Source organism: Haliotis rufescens, unplaced genomic scaffold (assembly GCF_023055435.1).
Source record: "Haliotis rufescens isolate VD_foot unplaced genomic scaffold, xgHalRufe1.0.p SCAF_47, whole genome shotgun sequence".
NCBI classification, from domain to species: Eukaryota; Metazoa; Mollusca; class Gastropoda; order Lepetellida; family Haliotidae; genus Haliotis; species Haliotis rufescens.
The window spans coordinates 133,619-145,358 of record NW_025964190.1 but is presented as its reverse complement, the minus strand read 5'-3'; the positions used below and the strand labels follow the sequence as shown (position 1 = coordinate 145,358).

The following is an 11,740-nucleotide window of genomic DNA, read 5'->3' as shown; positions in this document are numbered from 1 at the left end:
ATTACTGACGATAAACACGTCATAGATTTTTTTTAACGCAACACTCAGCAATGTTCCAGCTATATGACGGCGGTCTGTAAATAATCGAGTCTGGACAAGACAATCCAGTGATTGACATCATGAGCATCGAGTCACGCAATTGGGATACGATGACATGCATTAACCAAGTCAGCAAGTCTGACAACCCGATCCCGTTAGTCGCCTCTTACGACAAGCATCGGCTGCTGAAGACCTATTCTACCCCAGATCTTCACGGGTGACACGCCAGAGAGATTCAGGAAGAATCAACATAATTTCAACACCAGAACTCAAGACAAGAGCAATTAACAATTATAATATAATTTAACAGTGATATCGTTCTCCGACGGCGTATTGTCATAATATCAACCACTGGCATGTCCTTAGTGGGGCGGATTATTCTCGTCACACAAAAAAACGTACGACGAAATGTTAGTGTGACACGTTTGTTGGAATTACCTTCATTTCGAGAAAATATTACAATCATTCCTTTATCAGTGTCTACTAGAGTGAGTGAGGTTTTACGCCGCCTACAGCAATGTCAAGGAAGGACACATCATGAGTTGCCCTCGGCTTGCTTCAATCCCTAGACTAGCATCTAGTCGCTGAAATGAACATATTTTACAGAAAAAAACAGTTGTTAAATTATAGTTATAAATTATAATAAAAACGAGCCCAGAGACTTTCTTCATTTTCACAGCAGTAATCTAGACTTGCCAAACATTATAGACTTGCAAAGGGTGTATTGGATATATTTGTTTCAGGGTCTGTATGACAGACTATTCAACCCCATACTATGTGTTTTACTCTGACGGAGATAGGGGTCGAGTCGGGGGATATGAGTGAGTGAGTGAGTATTGTTTTACGCCGCTTTAAGCAAGTCCAGCAATATCACGCCTGGGGACACCAGACATGGGCTTCGCACATTGCACCCATGTGGGGAATCAAATCCGGGCCTTCGGCGTGATGAGCGAACGCTTTAAACACGAGGTTAACCAACCGCCCCTCAAGGATAAGAATTCGATGTGAATGAGTCCCATTCATACATATCGTGTAAGCGTCGAAAAAGCCGAGTGTTCCAGATTGCAATAAATTCGTGACCTACTCGTCCCATTCAGCGAATGTTACGGAAACACGCGAGTGGTGACGAATGCTGTATACTCTTGTGTCCATGCGATGAAAACCGTATCTTGACATGACAGACTTATTTTGTTTATTTGTTTATTTGTTCTTTAACGCCGCACTCAGCAATATTCCATCTGAGGTCGGCCTGTAAGTAACTGCCACTTGTAAAACGCATATTGATAAAAAGCTTTCGGTCACATGTCCTTATTCCATCTACAAATAAGCGCACGTTTTATGCATGGACGTTTAAGATAATGGACGCACCGGAAACGGCAAGATCCAACAGCGTGTTTTACAGCCATGCCCAAACACTGTAAATATTGATCACTATCAGATCATAAATATGAAAATGATTAAAATCATCTGCTATCACACCTATTCCACAGCAACAGGTGTCCCGCAGCAGGTGGCTCGTCTCGACATGAAGTGATTGTTATCAAGTGATAGGTCGTATTGACATGGCGGCCCAGGGTGATCAGTAGTCCGCAGCCTGTTCGTAAATTATTTATGTTTGCAATACAGGTTAATGTAGAAATAAGAAATTGTTCGATTTCAGAATATTCGAATTGGGCAATCAAGGGTTTCACCATAAAGGCTATGTGGGTGGGTGCGTGTGTACTGTTGAACGCCGCAAGCAACAATATTCTAGTTGTATCATGGCGGTCTGAACAGAGTAAAAATGTGTTGAGATCCTCAACACAAACCTTAGCACGTTCCTTGTGCCATAAGTTTGACGGGTTAATGGTTTAAACATGGTCATCATGCATGGTTGTGTTTAATTCACAGCTATATAGCTAAACGCGATTAGGGTCAAATATTTGAAAGGCTGCGAGATGAAAGCGCAAGAAATGGTTGGTTGGTTTGTTGTTTAACGCCGCACTCGGCAATATTCCAGCTATATGACGGCGGTCTGTAAATTATCGAGTCTGGACCAGACAATCCAGTGATTAATATCATGAGCATCGATCCACGCAATTGGGATCGATGACATGCATCAACACATTCCTAAAAATATGTTGTATGTGTTTACATTCTAAACAGATTTGTACAGTGTAAATAATTGAGTCTGGACCAGACAATCCAGTGATTGACATCATGCGCATCGATCCACGCAATTGGGATAGATGATATTCATCAACCAAGTCAGTGCGCCTGACCACACCGATATTCCATTCTCCAGGCAGGACCTAACCACTAGACCATGGAGGCGGTCCTTATAATGAGTATAACATTGTTCCAACAAAGATTATCACTTTGACAAATTTTTAATAATCTCATAAGACATAACAAATCATTATGACAAATCTTCGTGTATTCCCGTATTCCCATTCACAAATACAATCTAATATTGGTAAGGCTTCACTTTAATACAACATGCTGCCAAGAAAATAGATGGAAGATCCCTCATGAACTGAGCATTCAGTTGAAAGGCTTCCTGCTCCACTGTCAGAAGACATCAACAAAAGTTCACCTGACAGGCAGAATTAAGGGTACATGCTGAGAACTGAAATGACTAATTTACAAGACAAGTCAAGAAAGACCCACTGCCGTATGTCATGCATACAATTTCATAATTCACGTTTTGGTTACCATGGTTACATGATCTGCAGATTCTGTATCTAAATTGACTTACAAGGAGCATAAACATCAATTCAAATGTCATAAATACCAATTTTTGGTGTTTGTTCTTTGGCGGCTAGCAATTGCAGGATGTAACGATATGCATTAAAAAACAAAATAACGACAGATATCGTCTCAAAATTGAATGACAAAAGGTCAGACTATTTCCTTCGTGATGTGTCCTAAATCTAAAAGTCCTTCCTTTAGAATTTCCCATCATATAAGTAGTTTGAATATATAACCCATACACACATTGTGAAATGATGGAAACAAGGGCATTACCAATGTAAAAAATAATGAGTTTTATCACAAAATGACAAATTGCATGTAGATTGTCTCCTCAATTTCTAAAACAACACAATTATTATGCAATAAAAACTACACCCTTATATAAAAAACATTTTTTGAGTGAAAAACTCATTTCTACTGAAGTTACAATCCAATAAGTAATATAGTAATACTATCTGTTTGTAAAATATTAACATACAGTGTCAAATGTAGCACTAAAATCAAACAGGTCAAATTTGGCAACATTCATCTTCCTGAGGCTAGGGAATTAACTGACTCAAAAATTCCAGTTTCCACCCTTGCCGAATTAGGTTGGGATTTCTGGGCTCGATCACAGCGCCACCAGTGGCTGTTATGAGTGAGTGAGTGAGTATGGTTTTAAGCCACTTTTAGCAATATTCCAGCAAAACACAGCGGGGGACACCAGAAATGGGATTCACACATTGTACCCATGTTGGGAATTGAACCCTTATGAGTTATTCCACCCCTCATATCACTTGCATTTGATTCAAACAAAATGGCGACGCACAGTCTCGAGATAATCAAGATCTATATTGTAATAAAACAGGTCTCGCCTTGTGAAGTGCATCAAATAACTTGAGCACCTTGATTAAAAACATGAAAATATTTGGAAAATATCTGTCGATGCCCAGATGGCGGTACATATACACTGGAAATACTGTAATCAAACAAAATCAGCACTGCAGTTGACATTTTGTTTATGAACTGGATGTCCAGTTCATTACAGGATTTGACTGGACTATGCACAGACTCGTTAGTCCAGCCAAAATATAACTCCCTAATTCCAGCCTAGTAAACTCCCTTGCCTCAGGAAGATGGTCAACATTATGGTAGCCAACTGGATTAGCAACTTAGTTTAGTTTCAAGCTGAAGAGTATCTCAGATATATCAGGGCGTGTCAGCTTGATGTAGGAGGAAGCCCAAAGTGATCAGAAAACCCATGAGTGAGTGAGTTGGGTTTAACACTGCTTTTAACATTATTCCAGTTATATCATGGCATGTCAGCTTAATGTGGGAGGAAAGCCCCAAGTGATGCAGGTCTCGGACGTTTACCACTTCGGTGAAACCCACGAGCACGGGTATGGTGCTGACAAACCTAGAAACATAATCGGGGCGAACCGGGGTTCGAACCCACAATCATAGGTTTCTGGCGTGCCCAAGGGACGCAACTCTGCACAGCGAATCACGGCGCCTTAGACGACTGGGCCACCTGTGCCCCCAGAAAACCCATGAGTTAGAGTATGGAGCAGACAATAGGGCTGGGATGGGTAACTCGAGTACTCGGGTACTCGGGTGGGTACTGAGTTGGACCCGGGTACCCACAAAGACTACCCGGACCCGTGGTAAGTCACGTGATACATTGTTTAATGACAAAAACTCACTATAGCTCAGCGCTTACACTACAAGTCCCTAATGTTCGCATTTCTTTCTGATAATGCACACATTCCTTTTGACTTGTATATGTTTGAGTAAAGATAAAGCTTCAGTTAATGTCAGTGTAGATGATCGGATCTTTTGATACATGTATCTTAATAATTTTGGCCAGGGCTGCAGTAAAACAATTTCCAATCAGACATTTTGTTCCCAACTCTTCAGACCTGCAGTGGGTACCCGGGTAGGGTCGGGAAATAGGGGGTTAGGTACCCGGGTAGTAGATTTGGACTCATCCCAACCCTAACAGACAAACTTAAAAACTAAATCAGTGTGTACTGGGATTGGAACCCAGTGGATTCATTCACAACAAATATCTAAAAGACCATCACGATAGTTGTGGCGCTTAAAACAGATAATGACTAGACATGACACAGTCCTTGTCGTGTTTCTCACTCAATGAACACACATTTTGTTCTATTTCCGTCTTCCAATATACTTGTGAAACAGTCTTGATATTGATGATGAGATTCTGTTTGAAGGGACGGACATATCAATGTATATATTATGTTTATATAAATCGCAAATTTTCAAAAAGTAATATTTCGGGAACAACCATTATTGATTTGAGATAGCAGTTTTTTTTAAATGTTTAAGGAGCTCAGTTATTTTTTACAACCAACGGGTGCTCAATTATATTTCTTAAGTTAAATGAAAAGAACAGATTATATTCTTTGTACATTTGTCTGCAAGAAAAGGGCACATTATGTTTTTGCTTCAATGAGAGGCAATTAAAACCTCACATACATGAGTGAGTGAGTGAGTGAGTGAGTATGGTCTTACGCTGCTTTTAGCAATATTCCAGCAACATCACTGCAGGGGACACCAGAAATGGGCTTCACATGTCACAGTATACATCATGTACAAAGTCCATACAGAAAACTGTGATGTATTGTTTGTTTGAACCTAAAATCGACACTACACAATCGTTACTAACTGTCAGGAATAATTATGGGTCTGGTAACCATAGAAACTAAAAGTCAAAATCGTGGCCATGGAGTAAGTAGGACATGGAGGAAAAGCAATCATTTTCTTGGGCCACGATTGATCAGTTATTTTGTTCTCAGGGCATGACCTTGACCCTAGAAAAACAATAATAATTATTTCTAAAGGGCTACAATTGCTCAGAACTCATTTTGTTCACAGGCATGACCTCGATCCCCTGACTGGCTGAAGCATATACAACGTCCAGTGCATCTCACTGCACAGATATCAATTACTACCACCTCTTCATCTTAGCGAAAATTCAACGATGTGATGACGAATGAATTATGCAAAGTTCTTGAAAATCTGACCAAACACCAAAACTCTCAGTCAGCATTCACACAGGTCTCAGAAACACCCATAACCATAAAATATATAGTTAACAATATAAATCCAGTATGAGTTCAAAGTCTGGCCAGATCACTGCTCGTCGGGCATCGGGCGAGAGTTCACGTACACGAAGAGTCCAATCAACAAGGCGATCACCCCCAACACAGGGAGCACGACCGTCATCAACGCCTGCTTGTTTTTCATATTGTCCATCTTGCGCTCCCGCTTCTCCTTCCTCGTCTCCTTGACCTTGCCCTTCAGCTGCCTCATCTTGATCTCAGTTGATGATTGGTTGTTTGTTCTGAAAAAGAGCCAATAGCTGAAGCTCACTAGACTAACATCCTGTCTCTGAAATGAAATTATCGTACAGAAAAAAACAGTTGTTAAATTATTTTAATAAAAATAGAACAAAAATGAGCCCAGAGACTCTTCATTTTCGGATACTGATACTGCAGTAATCTAGACTTGCCAAACATTATTGACTTGCATGGGCTGTATTTGATATACCGTATTCGACATAATAAGCGCCCCGCCGATATTTGCTTATACATTGGCAAGTGAACAACCCCAATTAGCACCCCTTCCGATTGGTCATTGTACACAAGACTATTTTAAAAAAAAATAAAAATTCAATTAAATTCAGGAAAATATATTTGTCGTATATAAACAGTTCAGGCCGTCAGCATAAACCACAAAATTTATCTTTCAACTCAGTTTTTTTCCACCAAAATAATATTCTAATAAGAGCCCCTTATTTTTATTTTTGAGAGCGCCCTTAACGCGTATTACGTCGAATACGGTATTTATATCAGGGTCTGTAAGACAGACTATCTGGTTACCATGGTTACTATTCTCAATGGCTGTAGCAAATCTTTGGTGCAGACTATACTGTGTGCGATGACACAAGGTATTTCAAAATGAAATATTAAAGGTTGTTAATTAAATTTTAGCTGTCAACACGATATACATCCTTATTTAATCATTAATCTTAAATGTTCAATCAATTTCAAACATCAGTTACAACTAAAGGTTAAAGATTACAATATTGTGTGACACAATATGCAACATCTTCCCGAGGCAAGAGAGTTAACTGACTTTAAAAGTCCAGTTTCCACCCTTGCCGAACTAGGCTGGAATTCCTGGGCTTGATCGTAGCGCCACCAGTGGCTATTACGAGTTATGGCCCTTCTAAGCGTCTCCTATGGATCAATTAGATTCCACCTCTCATATCACTTGCATTTGCTTCAAACAAAATGCTGGCGCTTAGTCAAGACGATCTTATCGATAATCAAGATCTGTATAGTGATAAAACAGGTCTTGCATCGTGAAATAACGTGAGCACGTTGATTAAAAACATGAAAAGATTTGGAAAATATCTGCTGACAACGAGTTGGCGGTGCACACACTTTGCAAATCCTGCAATCGACTGAAATATGCACGACAGTTTACGAAATGGATTTTTTTAATTTTATTGCACAATTGTGATTGGACTATGCACAGACTCGTTAGTCCAGCCTAAATGTAACTCCATAATACCAGCCTTGTTCAGCAAGGGTGGAAACTGGACTTTTATAGTCAGTTAACTCACTTGCCTCGAGAAGATGACACTGGCAATACTCAACAGCCTCCACTATATTTGTAGTTAGTGTTAGGGCTGTAACGATTCACCGCTACCTTTGATATCATCAATACCTAGGTGCACACGTTACTTGTATCGTCTGTTTGTGAGATCGTGATACGCTATTAATAGAACGGGAACTCATAGAGTTACCTCCCATAATCGCAGAAGTAGCACAGAGCCACCAGAAAGCATGGCAAAACACAGGGACGTGGTAACTGAGGACGCGCCAACTAGTGTTACATTTAATAGCCATCCCTTCATTTATAACTATTTTGTTCTTGTGGTTGCGGCAAGGGTGGAAACTAGACTTTTAAAGTCAGTTAACTCTCTTGCCTCGGAAGATAAGTATGCAATTACATTTCAATAGTTTGGCCATATGTCACATGATAAAAAGATCTATATTTCTCATTAAGAATCAACCCTAAAGTATTCAGTATTTATTTTAGTAAGGAACAGTTATCTGGTTATGATAAGTGTTCATCTTGTTGTATATTAATAATGTATCTGTTTTGGATACTACTATTTTGGAATTTCCAGTTTTTTATCAACCATTATGGCAGTCACTACAGATTGCTGTCCTCGGTCATTCTATCGTGATAGTTGAGGTGAAATGGGGTTTAACATTGTGTCCAAGATTATTGCACATATTTAGTGACATGCATGTGTGTGTGGCTGCTTGTATCAGTCCAGACTGATGCCGATTTATAGTGCTAGCACACTGAGATACCATGCCGCAGTTTAACATGATTACCCCTTCCAGGCACAGTACACTGACTCCAAGCCGACCAGTCCTTGTTTTAGCCCCTTAAAGGGGAAGTGTACACGCAAAAATCACTTTCTTTCTTTTTCTAAACAAAACGCAATTTTAGAATTAGTTAGTATCTGTGTTTGAAAATATACACTCATTTTTTTTCACAGTGAAAGTAGGAAGCTCACAATAGTGTTAAAATGATATGCCGTTATGAGGCCTTTGTTTTTCGAGCTAAACAGGCCTGAGTTATCCCCCTTAGATTATGACGTAATTGGTGCTAATTCAACTGGGTCCCTGTCTATTCTCAACGCAAAAGATATCAAGGACCAGTTTGCGGTAAAACAACATGGTCTACGACACACTCCGGCGCAGTGTTGACTCAGTATAACACAATTCTGGCTGGCATCTGAGACGCTAAAATCACAAAACTGTACCTACACCACGTGAAGCGGCTCTAACAAAGCATGATGACGTCATAATGTTTATCAATTGGCACCAATGACGTCATATTGCAAGGGGCATAAGCCATGGTGTTTTTGTTATAGAAATAGAACAATTGGTAAATATGAAAAATATAAATCGTTTTTATGCAAAAAATATGTTAATTAAATATGATGTTTTTATATTTTTGTCTATGACACTTCTATGTTAACACTTTTAATGTGGAAAAAGTACAAGAAAAATTGGTTCATTTCCGTGTGAACTTGCCCTTTAATGCCGAGCGCCAGGGAGGGTAACAACAAGCACCATCTATTAATGTCTTTATGGCCAGGGATCGAATCCCGCACCTTCCACTCTCCAGGCAGACGCTCTACCACTAGTCTATCGTGATAGAAATATCACAACATGGTGAAAGAGGTTGGGAAAATATTAAATAAAGTTATGATTGTGAAACACCATTCTAACAACAGATATACTGAAATGTCATTAAAATCCATGCAGCATTAGCAAGCACTAAGATTACTAAGCACAAAGATCTGATTTAAATAAGATGAGAGTAAAACCCTTCTGTGACAGTGTAAACTATCAACCATATGGTAGTAAGACCACGCTGAAGTAACATCTGTGACACCACGTGTCACATGATCAATATACAGCCACAGAGTCAACATTAAGTGTGGCAAGTCTATAACAGATTGTGGGATAAATCAATCATACATGACAATTATTCTTGTCTATGAATATATGAAGTTCTTAAAAGATCACAATAAATATATAGCATGACACTTATCATTATTGGGGTTTTACCCGGACTTACAAAAGTTGGGGTCCAGGGGATCCCAGATAATTAATTTTAAGGGTCCATGCTGGCAATATGAGGGTCCTGTAAAGTGATTAAATGGTGTAGTGTACTCTATGTTTAGATCATTACTTTAGAGCGTGGAATAATCAATAATCGTGTTGACAGTGGTCATGATTGATGGATGAAATAACAGACACCCATAACTGCTCTTGATGCTCTGTAGGTACATTGAATATTATTGTGTTTCCCTCAGGGTGCAGTGTTATTTTCTGCATCCCTTTTCTACATTTGTGTGCACTGTGCACACATTTGCGCTTCGCATAAAACCCTCGCTATATTGATGTTAATTATACACTTGCAGCCTTCAAAAATCAAACAAAGACATTCAGGTAGTCTTAACAATCTTATCATAAAATGAGCGAATAAATTACCCTACCAATACATATCCCATGCTAGGATAGAAGACAATCATGCTAGAGTGAGACGTTTATAAACACAGTTTCTATTGACAGTATGGTCAATATATAAATCTGGCTATTCCCCAGACCCAAAGATAAAAAACCTCTTAAATGTCAGACAATGAAGTCAAATGATAATAGTACAAAAAATAAACTGAACAAAAAATGTTCCAAAGTTTAAAAGTAAAAAACAAGTCAAGACATCTGTGGCATCTGTGTTGTTTGCTTGTATACTATATTAAATACACTTCAACTTGCAACAACGCTGTCAACAGCTGTTCATCAACTCGTTTCAATGCAATGCAATCAGACTCACAGTTCTAATTTTATCGAGAAAGTGTACAAGTTTTGTATCGTACCGATGCTTCGACCTTGTCAATTCTCATATACAACTTTAGGTGTCAACGATCGTGTTATTGAAAACTTACAATTACGCCCCAGTCGACCAGCCGAACTTCGTCCACGTTGACAGTAGCTGCCGTAAATGAGCCGATATGTCGCAAACGTATATACACTACATTCAGATATCCTCGGGTCATTCCGGTTACGTTCGGCAACTGTCACGACACGTTGCGGCTCACAAGGTAGACAGACAAGCGTGTTGATTTTTTTCTGTGTGCTTTTTGAGGGGTAGGTTTGGTAGGTTTGGTCGGTATAACTGGTCATCTTTACGTTTCGGCTTATCATTTTAAAAATTACACACTTACGAATTTTATTTGATAAGATATTTAGATAACATGCTTGTCTACTTTTCTAACATAATTACCAATACATTGATATTAAGCTAGGGTATTAGAGAACTGACGAATGTGGTATTTTAACGACAGACCATTCATATAAAAGGTGCCATTTTCACAACTGTAGTCGTGATTAACAGAACAGTAAATCGACTTTTCTGCAAAAAAATTAGTCTGTCATACAGATCCTGAAACAAATATATCCAATACAGCCTATGCAAGTCTATAATATTTTTCAAGTCTAGGTTACTGCAGTATCTATAATGAAGAGAGTCTCTGGGCTCCTTTTTATTATATTTCATACCTATGATTTAACTGTTTTTATACGTAAAATATATTCATTTCAGAGACTAGATATTAGTCTAGCCAAGCGCATGTTCTGTTCCATTCGAAACAACGAAATACTTTCTTACCTTTTTTCGGATTCTACAGTACAAGTTTATATCGGATGCAGGTGTGTGCACGGAGAGGGGGGCAGTAGCGAGAGTGAGAGAGTGGGTGTAGAGTGTTTGTTTAAAGAAATTAGGTTGGTTGGTTGGTTGTTTAACGTCGCACTCAGCAATATTCCAGCTACATGACGGTGGTCTGTAAAAAATCGAGTCTGGACCAGACAATCCAGTGATTGATATCATGAGCATCGATCCACGCAATTGGGATCGATGACATGCATCAACCAAGTCAGCGAGCCTGACCACCCGATCCCGTTAGTCGCCTCTTACGACAAGCATAGTCGCCTTTTACGGCTTACATGGGTTGTTGAAAACCTATTCTACCCCGGAATCTTCACGGGTGAAGACATTAGGAGTTATGTAATGACTGAATGACTATACTATGTTTTGCGTTTTGCGAACCATCAAGTCTTATAAATAAATAAGTAAAAAATAACAACTTCACAGACTGCTTATTTAATCATTAACATATCAAACGGTAGACAACGATACCAAAACAGTGATATTGATCGGAATAATGCCGTATAAACCCCGCCCACTGTATTATCAGCCAATCATCAAGCTAGTGGGCTTGACCTATATAGAAGTCCATGCACCTAAGCAGAGATAATGTGCTGAATAATGCCATACAAACCACGCCCACTGTATTATCAGCCAATCATCA

General features: G+C 39.2%; 1 long non-coding RNA gene across 1 annotated transcript; it reads right to left on the bottom strand.

Moving 5' to 3' along the window:
• Positions 1–5,398: 5,398 nt before the first annotated feature.
• On the bottom strand, positions 5,399–10,415 carry LOC124110892. Its single transcript, XR_006857344.2, has 2 exons — positions 10,319–10,415; positions 5,399–6,118 (listed from the first exon to the last, which is right to left on the bottom strand). It is a non-coding gene; the product is annotated as an uncharacterized LOC124110892 (long non-coding RNA).
• Between the last annotated feature and the right edge of the window lie 1,325 nt (positions 10,416–11,740).